The sequence below is a fragment of the Larus michahellis genome, chromosome 2, assembly GCF_964199755.1.
Source record: "Larus michahellis chromosome 2, bLarMic1.1, whole genome shotgun sequence".
Taxonomy (NCBI): domain Eukaryota; kingdom Metazoa; phylum Chordata; class Aves; order Charadriiformes; family Laridae; genus Larus; species Larus michahellis.
In genome coordinates this window covers 86,908,603-86,922,262 of record NC_133897.1, presented here as the reverse complement: position 1 = coordinate 86,922,262, position 13,660 = coordinate 86,908,603, and the positions used below count along the sequence as shown (strand labels likewise).

Below are 13,660 nucleotides of genomic sequence, written 5' to 3'. Positions count from 1 at the left end.
CTTCTGGGCGCTTTGCCTAGCAGGGAAAGTAAAAACCTTGTAGTGGGTGATAGAAGCAGAAGGAGGGAACACAAAAGAAGAGATTGACGAGACATTTTTTCTCAAAGCTGGAATAATTTACAACAGCTTTTAACAAATGAAGCAATTACAGACCCCTATCAAGCCTTCTTCACTAACTTCAGACTTAATGAAAAAAATAAGGAAAAAGCTTCTGAGTCTTTTATATATCATAATTGTTTTTCCTGATAATTCGTCAGCCCTGACTTCCTTCTGTGAAGTTTTTGAAGTATGGAAGCCATATATAGGTCAAAATGATTTATTTGTCCGAGCCAATTGCTCATACGTGTACATCACCAAAAGTGTAATTGCCAGCTAATAAAAAGTGTTGCACATGAAGGCTGCCAGGCTCAAAAAAATTAAAAATAACTTCAGTTTTATTTCTCTCAAAATGTACTTATTTAGACTATTTGTGGAAAGGAAAAACAAACAAGCAAATATTTCATTGAATGATATATTAAAGTAAGATATGACATGTGAAAAAGCAAAGGAAAGAAAGCATTAGAGGAGAAGGCAGTAATTTGAGTGAGTCACCTTAACTGATCAAAGGATAGGATACTCAATGGAAAAGTCAGCCAGAAATTGATGGCTTAGATTAAACCTTCCTTATTGGAGAGAACCCGAACCCAGCTCTCCCACCTGAAAGAGGTATTTTACACCTGCCTTACAATGGGCTATTTTCACTTGTGGCACTCTTCCATGCTTCATGCTTCCAGTATTATCCGCAATTAAAGAACTGCAGGTCAAGCACTGGAAATCAAAGCAATCAAAACCAGGCTAGAAAATCTTTCCTTCTTGCCTTCTCTCCATCTTTCCTTTCGACATTGTGAAGAGTGAAGCAGCTCCCATATGACTGTGGAAGCTGTTGGAGAGACAGCAGACCTCAGTTCCCAGCCATTTTCTGCTTCTCTGGAATGAGGAATTAACTTTCTGTCTCCCATCTGACCTACAGTCAGAACCTATGTATGGTTCATTAACTACCAACACCTGAGAATATCTCATTATAAAATAGTCCAGAAGTGCTCAATAAAGACACTTTGGATGTGCAAGATGGCAGCTGAAGTTGCTTCAAACAGGTAACAGACTAGAAACTTAAATTCTTAAAAATTATTTTCCTGTTCCCTACAATTTTTTTAAGAATTTAAGTCAGGAAATATTTTTTTTCAGAGGACATTATTTAATCAGTGTGTGCCCAACTGGATGAAAAAAAATCAAGACAAGTGATGTTGCCAGAAAAAGAACTAAAAAAATATATAAATTGCTGAATTTCTAGTTGCTGAATCACAGTAAGCATTGCAGAGACACTCCAAAAGTTGATACACTTCTCAGTGCTCAGTAAACTCAGGAGATAAATTAAAAGCAAACTCTTGACCAACATTCATCAGTCACTGATCATGACACGCTGAATGTTACAGCTTTCCAAGAAAATTTATGTTCCTTTCAGGGAATATTGGAATCCTCTAAGGACTCATTACAAAACAAACAAACAAAAAAGAACAACACAACTGTTCTGTTGACATTATTTTATGTGGCAATATTGGCCCAGGCTACCCACATCTCTCTGTTTGGGAATCAGGATTTGCTTTTCAATTTCAGAACAATTGATTTTTCCCGTGTCTCTGCAGGTCTCAGTCTTCCATGAAGCACAGATTTTCAGGTTCTCCAAGTGTTTATTTGTCATGGAAATGTTTTGAAAGATTGTGCAATATCAGTGAAGAAGTTATATCTCCTATGCGCATGGCAAGTCTTACCTTTTACTAATTACAAAGACTTTGGAAAAGAGTGGTATCAACCTCTAAAAGTTCATAAAGCTGCCATGCTTGCCACAGAGTAGTGCTGAGATTTTAACTTTGTACAGAAGATAGATGTTTCAGGTGGAGAAATACCCCTTGCCTTATATCTTATACCCGGCAGTGTAGGAAACATTAGCTGTGAAAAGTAGTTGGAGCATCTTGACTATCCATTAAGGCAGAAATAATGAACGTTTGGTTGTGTTGGGGAAGATGGACAGTGCGCATATACACAAACATCTTTTACATAATGAATTGGAATGCAGACAGAGGAAGCACAGGAAGTATAATTGTCCCTCAGTTTTCTTGGAGACTTTAGCAGGACTCTTTCCTGGTAGAGCTTACAATTAGGCATGTGATGATCAAATTGAATTCCTTCTCTCCTACTACTTGTTTTTCTTGACTCTAGTGGTCTCATGATAATGACAAGAACTATTTGCTAGAATAAAATAAAATATGCTTCACTGACCTGTTTGTATGGTATTTGTACTGCAAATCCAAAACAATTAATGATACAAGAGTCTTGTCCTTGCAAACATTTATTACTGTGGACATTGTTTACTTATTACCAACATCGGGCACAGTGACTACTCTGTGAGTCAGTTTTGTGCTGACCACAGAACCATAAAAATAGGTCTATTTAGAATTTGTAGACAGTAGCTTAAAAACAGTATTTCAAATTGGGCTTAAATGAGAACAAAACTTAAATCAGTAAAAATACTCAGCTGCTTTTGTGTGTGTCCTTACCTCTGAGCAAAGTAAAGAACCAAAACCAACAAATATCTGTCCCAAATATGAAGCTTGTGTAGAAAAACTGAAGTTTGATTGTTATGAATTGTGACTACCTAACATTTAATTTTCATAGACATGTAGTGAAAGATGGTCTTATTTTTTAAAATATGAACACCTTTTTCTAAATCAGTTATTTAGATGTATTCTGTAGAAGCTCAGTTTAACTGAGACCAAAGCTCTTAGTTTAAATAACTCAGCATTGGATGAATAATTTCAATCGTATTTTCAGCGTCATTAATGGAAAGAAAGTGATCCTGAGGTAACTTATCGTACTAACATTTTTACTTCCAGTGATACCAGAATAATGAAAAATGTTTTTAATTTTTCCACAGTAGCACTTCTCCTTTGTGTGCTGACTTTTGCATACGATTACAGACATATTGAAACATTGACAACTTGACAGAATTTTTCTTGACCATGAATAAATAAGTGGCCCTTTCTTAATTCTTTACCATTATTGTAATGTCCAGTTCTCCTCCATAACTCCAGATTCTTCCTTAAAATTGCTTAGTGCATCGTATCCAAAGCAGACATTTGCACTGCTGTGGTTCCCTTCATGAATGTCTTAGTAAAACAAGTTATAGAGGATATTCACGCACAGTAGAAGAACTAGGACTGCTAGTCTAAAGCACTGCTCCCAAGTGCTATAAGAATATTTTGTACAAGAAACTCCCTTGGTAGAGCCACTCATTTTTGTCACACGTAAGAGGACATTTAGAACAACCTCATTGTATTTATTAAGTGCTTAGCATTTTAGGCTTTTATGAATATTAGCCACTGATTTATCTACACATTGAGAATAGAGTCCAGTTACATCCATAAATATAGCATACTCCAGAGGCAAGGATGCTTCACTTTGGCGTCTGAATTTATTTCCAGTAAAAGATTTACTTTCAGCTAGACAATAGTGGCAACGAAGATAGTTGTACCCTTCCCCTCCTGTCCTTCCCTGCACCTCCACTGAGCTGCTTTTCAATGCTTTTTCTAGACCGCGAAAAGCTATAGTGCAAGTTTGGAATTTCAAAGAGTTACTTCAAAAGTGAATTTTCACCTTAATTCAGTTGACTGTTTCTTCTTACTTAGAATGAGTTCATTTAAAAATGAATTTATAATATTCATTGCAGATATCTGTTTACAGACGTTTACTCCTGACAATGCTGTGTATATTAGCATACTTTTAACCATTAAATCAGCACATCTGAGTTGCATGGCACATGTTAATAAAGAGACTTAATAACAAGACATGCCTAGGTGAACAGCTCTCCATAAACTGTTTACGTACAAACCAGCAACAGAAACCAATCTTAGTGAAACTACATTAAAAAGGATCATGAATATAGAAAACCTATTAGTCACACTATCTGAAGAGAATCTGAAGGAAATTAAATACCAAAACTCAATCCTGCTACCACTGGGAAATGCAAGATGTGCCGCCTTTTTATTAGGCAGTCACTCAACAGAAGGGCATTCCCAGCCTCCATCCATGTCCTTATTCCTGCGTCTGACCAGAGCAAGCCCCTGGCTCCTGTGACTTCATTCCTCACTTCCTGTCTTTTAGTGAAGATGTGGTTCAGTGGCAACAGATGTTCCCACTGTTTTTATTGGAAATTAAAAACATTTGCGTGAATTAGGAAATAAAGAGAAATGTATATGCAAGGTGGGCCTTAGGCAGAAGGGCACTCCAGACATATAAATCAGTGTGCAGTATTAAAGCAGTCAGGCTCTAATAATACAGACAATGCTTAGAAACTGAGCAAGTTTTAAAAGGTGCTAAAGGAGTTTAGGAACATTAATGATTTCCAAAACTTTTAGGAGAGTTTCTGAAGCTAAAACCCATAAGCATTTTCAGAATATCTCCTTCTCTAAATTATTCAGTCTTAAACTAATATTAACATCAGTTTGTCACTTGACAGACAAGTGGCAGTCTGCTACTATTCCAGTATGTTTCTCTCCAGTTATTATGTTTTAAGGAAGAGCCTTGAGTTCGAGTTTTTAAATAGTTTTGAGGTTTTAAATTGTATTTTTTTTGTTGTCTTTAATCAAGTCTTTAGCTTATCCTTCCATTATGCTATTTTTAATTATTACTCTATTCCCCAGCTGTAAACAAGAACTCTGTTACAAATTTCCACCCTGGCTACAGACCTGTTATTGCTAATGAACTTCCAAAACCACATTTCAGCCAGATGTGGATTCACAGGTCACAATACTCCTTTGGGCTTTTTAGTTGAGATACAGGTAAATAGCCAGTTCTCTAATAATAAGTAAAACCGGTTACAACGAAGCATTTAAAAAAGTCATGGGAAGAGGATAGATGCTTTGCCAAACCAATTACTCACACCATCTGAAGACCTAACAATATAGAAATCAAATGCCACTATAAGGAAACCTGTTTAGTTAAAAATTTGAGCAAAGAAAGTTTTTCAGAGAGAGATGCTCAGACTCAAAGCATAGAGGTTTTTTTTCTATTAAAAATAACTTAGAAAAAGAAGCATAAACAACAATTCAACAGGGTGAAGGAGGGAGGTATACCGAGATGAACAGTGAGAGAACTGATCAGCTGAAAATCTCTGTGTTTGGCCAGCTGGAGAGCAACAAGAAATGGCCCAAGGTGGGACATAACTCTGGTGCATGCCTTTCATCTCCTCTCTGCCTCCTGACAGCAGCACTCTTCATGAGCCTGGGAACCAGCAGCATCCCCTTGAAGCCAAACGAGGCAGTGGGGAGACTTTCTGTTGCCATGACTGTCTTGCACTACACTACCTCCCTTCCAGGGCCAATCTATTTCCCCGTAGTTCAAGGAAACTTCTCCAGGAGAGAAAAGCAATTGTGAAGTGTGAGTCAGAAGTCGGCTGCCAAAACAGCAGGTAACCAATTTTCTCCCTGCAGAGCGTCTGGTAGATTAAGGAGACATTAGATGTTCCAGAGCTCCTCAGCGAAGACGGCTACTGAGAACTACAGCCTTCAACTGTGCTTTCCAGTTGTGAAAATGAAATACATTTGGAGAGAGCTCGGAGAAGGCAATCTCTCTGTTTACCATTCCTTTGCTTTTTTTTCAGACAGGCGTAGCGTAACTTTGCGAAAAATACTGTTCCTCTCAGCGTTTGCAGGAACTCAGTTTGATAGGCTGTTCCCACTGAGTTAGCTCTGGTGCTGGCGCCCAGCTGACATCCCTCAGCTGATCAGCAGTACCTTGTTGTCTCCCATACAAGACTCCTGGCTCACCTCTCATACTACAATCTCAGCTCAACAGAACTGGCATCCTTCCCTCTCCTTGTCCTGGAGATGTGAGGTGGTGGATCCTGCGAGGCACAGGGGGCTTGCAAGCAGGGAACCACTGCCTCCCAGGAAACCCTCTGAGAGGCAGCTACGAGTGCATTTCATGCAGAAGTTGGCTGCCTGTTCCCGTTCTCATCCCCATCCCCTGTGCATTGCTAGCACACTCTTCACCTTGGACACTGGAAAATGGGAATGCTGTTCAGCTGAAGGAAATGAGCCATTTCTGTACACCCATCTTTTCTAGCTGACAATTTCTGCCTGCATGTGTTAACCGCTGATCATCTTTTCTAGCTAATTCTGCCAGTAAACGTAGGCTAAGAACAGCCCACACCCTTAGAGGCATAATTCAGAAGTCAAAGCAAGATAAAGGTTTGTCTCTTTTTCCTGACTTTATGAATCTCTTCAGAGGATTACAACTGTCCGAATGCATTCCAAGTAGATGTGTTGATGTCAGAACTGTTATATCGAAGTTGCTTTTTATTCAGAGATTAACATTCAGATTCCAATGCTGCTAAGAAATAAAGTGCAGTCAGTGTTACATAAGAATCACTTTTTTGTTCCTAAAAGGTTTACCAGCTAAATAATGGTATTCTACTTACATATTATCTTCTTTTTTTTTCTCCTCATACTAGAGAATAAACCAAATAAAACCAAGATTGATAGATTTATGCCTATTTATTGGTGTTGAATGGTCCTCTCAAAAGACTACATTACAGAGATGTTCAGGTATGAAGGGTGACTCCTAAAACCATAAAAGAATTTTAAATACTGGAGGCATTCTGAAGTCAGTGGAAATTCTAGAAGCATAAAGATGATGTCCTGGCATGAAAAATCAGGCTCTCAGAGTCACCATATAAAGATGATCTGTCAGTGTTTTCTCTTACAGCTCTAAGTGAGAGATGGAGGTGGTTCTGGTTGCTGTGAGATTTTGACCACCATGACGAGGTGGGTGCTTCTTAGTCAGAACAGCTGTCAGAACAGCTTTCCAGTTCCTGCACAGAGAGATGGACGTTTTTGTTAGTGGGAGGTCTGGGACACACTGCTTGACAAGAATCAAAAATAATTTGAGGCCCCAGGGAAAGAGTCAGCAACAGATCTCCCACCTCAACACTATAAAGAAATGTTTTAAAACGGTTCCTCCGTATGAGGACAGAGAGAGAATCAGAGAAGAAATTGGAGAAAAATTCCCCTCTGTCTCCAGCCATTCAAAATAGGGTGTTCTTTTTCTGTTTTGATTTACTGACAATCTTAGAGGAAAATAATACTGGAGGAATACAGAGAGCAAATGCATGAAGGAAGTGAGACTGAGGAGAAGGACAACTCGTCTCAGCTAACTGACTGTGAGCCACTCACATACCCTGGGAAGATATTAGTGTATTCCTGTAGGTGTTGATCCCAGCGTTATGACAGTGTCATGCTTGGAGGGTCTGAGCAGAGTGGAGGACAGATGTCTGCCTTTGCCTCCACAAGTGCAGAGCTGGCAGGATCCGGTGGGGGGGAAGTTCCCGCATCGGCATGTGAGGGAGGGACGGTCGCTCTACACGATGGCACTGATCTCAGCAGGCTGCCCTAAGTACAGCTAGCAAAGCGTCCTGTGCACAGGGTAGAAGAAAGCAACTGACCTTATTCCACTTATACGACACTCAAAGTGCAAGCAAGACAAACGAATACAACTAGGTGAAGAGGCTTTTATATTTTCCAGCAGGGGATCAATCTTATCCCCTCTCCCTGCTGCCAGTAGGGGGGAGCGGCATAGAAACTGATACTGATCTCAGAGGACAGGAAGAAAAAAAAAATACTTAGAAAATACCAATTTTATTTTAAACCTCCCCCCCTCCCCTGATCTCTTGCACAGCTCTCTCCTACACCTCCCTTCACTTAATATGCTAGTATTGTATGACCAAAATTTAAGTAAGTGACTGATTTTGAATCAAAAGTTCAGGTTTTATTCTACCTCCAGTAAATATAAACTTCACATCAGAAAAATAGTCTATAACCAGAATCCTCTGCAACACTTTATGTCTTTAAGGTTCTCAGAAATAATAATAGGAATGCATGAAACTCCATGGGTATGTTCTTTCACCTACAGATGACCATGTCTCTTAAAATTCCATTTGCTGAAAATTAACATGACTTTCTAAAGAGTGATGCCAGAAAGTATTGAACTTATGTCTATCTTTTACTACCGATTAATAAGTTAAAATAAGTTTCTCTGCCTGATGCAGAAACTGAAGAACAATTTCCTACACCAGATTAATTGTTATAATCTTATGTACTTGTCATTCATTAATTTTTCAGTATTCTATCCGAAAGACAGAAGAGAAGGCCGTCAATTTAAATCAAACTAAGGTAAGGCAACTTTGACTTTATTATAGCTTCTAGATATCAGGTGTGGTGTTGGAAATAACATTTTTGTACTCAGTAGTATATATATTTATCATAACCATTATGATATGATATCCATTATAATGAAATACCATAAGACCATTGGAAAGTGAGAAGCCAATCAGGGCTGAGACTGTGCTGGTATTCTTCACTAACTAGTGCAAAATCAACAACCTGATATTAACAAAAAACAAAAAACAAAAAAAAAAAGAAAAAGAAAAAGCTCTCGCTGACTTTTCATGATTATTTTTGTTTGTTACTTTGTTTTTATTGTTTTGGTTTTGGTTGGATGGTTCTGTCTTTCCTGGAAATAAAACAACTGTTTTCTATAAAAGGCAACCATGTACATCTTTATGTTTCATATTTATTTCTTCTGTGTTTTACTGATTTTTAAGAAGTAGTGTCAAGAGCACAGTGAAGAAAGAAGTTCATTTTCTAGTGACATCAGGAAGGCATTAAGACTATTTCAGTTTCCTATAGATAATCAATTTCAGTCCTAGTGAATAAAATTCATTATAGTGAGGTAGATTACAGACCGGTTAGGGTCCAACACAAAAATTATTTGAATTCCAGTGCATTAATACAACAAAGCCTAATCAATCTTCCAAGGATGCAACAAAATATAAGCTTATTTCTAACCAAACCATGATAGACATCATTCTGAAAAGGGAAAGTGCTTATAGTTCTTACTGTTTGACACTACCATCACATGCAGAGCGCTGATCAGTACCCATACCCTGTTTGCCAGGAGTCCTCTGTTAAGTGGCTGGGAAGAGACCATTTCTGCCCAGAAATGCAAACAACCAAAGTCAAACATAATAAGTGGGAGTCACAAATGACCACAGGAGACAGAAGCCCTATCATTAGTGCTCAAAACAGTGATTTGTCTCAAGTACCACTGCATGACAAAGATTGCACAACAGCAGCAAATGGAGTGAGCTGATGTAACAGTATTTTCATAATAGCATGACTTTTTTCTCAAAAACTACTCCTACCAGGATACAGTGTTAATAAATGCTTTCAGTTCCTCACAGGACAGTATCAAATTGGGATCAAGTTAATATGAGGGGACTTGCTTATGTCATGCAACTATTTTCACTATTATATCAGAGTTTCAGAAAGTATCATGGTCTTAAAACTATGCCTTTGCTCTTTTCTGAATCACTAGCTTGGAGGAGGTTTGGGGAAGAGTAGCAACATTATTTTGCTGAAAGCCGCTCCACTGAAAACAGACCAGATGCAGTCAGAAAACTCCAAGGATCATCAGGACTGTGCATGGTGGCTAGATGGACTTACCACCCAAGAATCACCTACAGGAAGATGGCAGGGTTTCAACAGGCACTACCGCAGCCCTGAGGCAGTACTAGCAGCTTAGGGCTGCTCCCAATGCACATATGTAACTCGCCAATTAAAAGCTGTTTTCACCCCTAATCTCCATAGAAGTCTTCAGTGTATGGATTCAGGGGGGGAAAAAAAAAATGTTTAATTTCTAACTAAATATTGAGAGATTTAAAATGAATAATACAGTAAAATAAAATTATAATCAGACCATTTCATAGTTACGCTTTCTTTCATATTATATGGAAAACTTTCAAAACCCGCTTGCATACCAGATATTATTATAAGGCATGACTTAACCCTGATCTTTTCAAGCAACAAAAGATTTTGGTATGGAAGGAGACTACTTGACACAACGCAATGAAAAGGGATTAATTTCTCATAAATGTTCCAACAAGGCAGTAATCCCTGCAAATGAATTACAATTTAAGATGTTTTCCATTAATTTAGAATACAATTTTTTAAGTAAACAGCTGTTTTTCAAACCACTCAAAAAATTCCTTATCTTCAAAATTAATGCATCATGGAGTTTTAATATCTTTCTTTTTTATGCTGTCTATGATTATGATTGCTTTTCATATTTCAATAGAATAGTAATCTTTTATTTCAAAACATAGCATTTTTAAAAGTTTCTCTGAAAATGCATTTCTATGTATTTGAAGAAATAAAAATCAAATTAAAAAGAAAAATCCTTTAAAACAGACCAAATTGCCAACTAGATAATGTCTGAATAAAAGAAACCTTTAATAGCTACATTTGTTATTACAGAGGTTCTTCTGCTGGTGTTGAAAAAGTAAAACACTAGCACAACTACTAGCATAACAAACACTAGCATAACTACTCCTCTAACCTTTATTCTGGTTATAAGAACTATTCCTGCTACCAAAATAAACTGTTACTTAATTGGGCAGTGAACAAATCACAGCACTATATCTCTTTTAGCAGCTGGACGACAAAGTGATATGGTTGCAACTGTGTGGGCCTAATGCTTTATCAGTCTCACACACAGCAATAAGTGTCCTCAGAAACTGAAAAGGATGCACAAGTAGATTAGGAAAAACTACTGAGCAAATTGCTGCTCCATAGCTTGTCCTGTGGACTTACAGCATTTGGAGATGTATCTGAGCCATTTGGCTGAGGAAACGTTACTCCATTACTCCATTGCTCTACACAGATCAGCTATGCAAGTCCTATGCGTAGCTTTCTTGCCCGAAGACTGTGTGATCTGTGCTTTCTAGCAAAGTCATATTGAATCTTCCTTGTTTTATTTTTATAATCACTATTTTTATTTTGAATGAACTTGGAATTGCGTGGAAACAGGAGAGTGATGCCATCCCATTACCCTCAGACTATCTTTCAGATTCATCAGGGTTTCAGCCAAACAGTGGAGTCGTTTCTTGCAAACCAGCACAGAAGGACGTAAGCGCACCGTGTGCGTGCTTCTGAAAAAAACAGCCTCCTCTGAGCTGCTCTTTGACTCATCGCTGTGAGCAGAGCGTGGGGCAGGACCCTGCCTCCGGTGGAGCAGCAGCTCAGCCTGGCTGGCCTGGCCCCCTTCTCAGGTCATGCACCACTTCCAACACGTAGTTTCCCAAGCCACGGCCAAATCTTGAAACAACACAAAACCCTTCCGCACCATGTCAGTGTTTGTGTGCGAAGTGAGGTGAGGGAAGGGGGGGTTAAAGTTGCCTGTTCCCAGAACAGCCTTTCTTCTCTTATGGGAGGAGGGTCAAGGAGAACCTGAGGACACACCAACCTAGCCTGATGCCTCTTCAGAGTCCCACGCACCAGCGTGTTAATCCAGGCCTTAGAGGATCAGCGTCTTCATAAAAAGCCTCCACACTCACAAATTATATTGATTGTCAGTTCCACCTAGACGGATAAAGCCTGGCTAGAGAGTGGACCTGGTCGTAATATAATGATATGTCAAGGATGTCTGAGCTGCTACTGCCCTTGCCAAACCCTTCTCATGTAACTGAAGGCTGGCTCCTTTCACAGTTTCATGATTCGGTACATTTTGCTAGCATTGTATATTTTTCTCCATTGGAACAGAGAGAGATGGAAGAAACAATGCAAAAATGAATGTTAATGGGGGGGGGGAATAAATAGGATAGACAAAGGTAAGGACAATTTTTCTCCTCAATTATTTGAATAATACGGGCATTCTGGCTTCAATCACAGGTTAAAAATTCCTGTTTGGGAAAAAGAAGGCCAGTAGAAAAAGCAAAATATTGGGAAATATTTTTCCTTCCAAGCCCCCTATCTCCAAATTATTGCCTGTTTCACCCAGAAAACCTATTTTTGGCCTTCCCAGCCTTTGTACAAACTGCTGCTTCCTTTTTACCATGATTGTCTTACTGCTTTCTAGATGAAACACTTAGGGGCCACAGACAGTTGAATTATGGAGGAACTAGTCAAATCTGAACTTTCCCTTCCTACTCCCAAACTACCACGATGGCTAATCTGTCTGACTGTGTTAGCTGTTGTTTCAGAATTACAGTATTAAAGCTACAGGCACTTTGCAGTTATTTTCTAATTTATGTTATGATACTATAGCAGCAATTTTTCAAAGGCGATAACTTTCCACTAAGAAATTGCATATATTGATTGTGTGACACTAAACATTTTGGATCTTAGGCTATTAGCACAAGAGAACTATAAAAACCTGATGCTTTCATTGTTCTGCAAAAATTGTTTCATCTTACCAACACTATAACACATACCCATCAGATTTCAACTGAGTCAAGAGACTAGAAATGCCCGATTAGCTCAAGAAAAACTGTTATCCAAGTAATTACTCATATGATTTCCACAAAGGTTATACCATTATATCACAATATATGTATTGTTCCACGAAATTCTCATGCTGTATGTCAGTTTATAAAGTAACTCATCCCACAAATGAAGCCAGTAAAAAATGTCACTGGATCCTGTAAAAGCTGAAAACACGTAACTGAAAACTTTACTCTAAACCAGTAATGAATTCAAGCTCCAGTACCAGAGCATTCAAGGTTAAATACAAATGCTTTTAAATTTAGAAGAAGTTAAATTAATATCCATATGTATATTTTTGGCATCAATGCTTTTTCAAGCGTGCTGTGGAGGTATTTCCAGCTCAATTTCAGTTCCTTAGCTCAGACCATGACCTATTTCCAAGCCAGTTCTGTTATCATATGAAGTATTCTGGCCAGAGGAGCAACACAGAAATCTTCCTTGCTTTTTGATTTGTTTTTATTTATTTATTTATTTATTTTTTCTTTTTAATGAGAACATTTTCTTTAAGAATGAATTTAATTAAGACTATCAAAATCTTTCCTTCCTAGTATGTCACATATTCATTTATTTTTCAAATCATGTATCTGATGCTGCAAGTTCTTGCTTCTCAGCACTTCTATTTACCCTGGACCTGTCAATTAGAAATGACATAACATGTCCCTAGCAACATCAGTAGGGTGCATTATTACACCCATTCTATTCTTTTGATATCCCACTAAAACTGAAACATATTACAAAATAATGGCTTCCTCCTCAAACACAATTTTGCTAAAATTATACCGCATGTCTGCGAAGAAAAGCATACCTAAACCAGTTCCTGTCTTGCACAAGCATCTGGGACAACTACAGCGTGGCAAGCGTGCAGAAGGCCAGCACAGTATTGGCATGACAGGGGAAAAACGTCGTTATGATCCTGAGCAGATTTACAGCTGGTGGCAGGATAGTGTTGGCTGCAGGCCAGTGAGGTGCACCATTTTACATGCTGTGGTACCAAATACCAGCCTTGTTCAGTGGGGTGTTTGGAGAGGTGCTATTACAGGAACTAGTGCACACAGACCTTTGCTCAGACCAACGGCTAAATAGCAATTTCAGTGCAAAACAACAAAAGGTTGAGGATTACATTGTTAAATCTATTCCATACAGACTGATAATGAGATTGTTCTGACCTATGTTTCCCTTTATGTACTAAAATAGAAGACATAGTTTCATACATCCCATGTCTCATTACCCCTTTAGCTGGTGGAATT

At 38.4% G+C, this 13,660-nt stretch overlaps 1 protein-coding gene across 11 annotated transcripts in view; it reads right to left on the bottom strand.

The window, feature by feature from the left end:
* Window positions 1–13,660, bottom strand: part of CDH18 (cadherin 18) — a 576,293-nt gene that overhangs the window by 36,418 nt on the left and 526,215 nt on the right. The gene's annotated exons all lie outside the window — the stretch shown is intronic.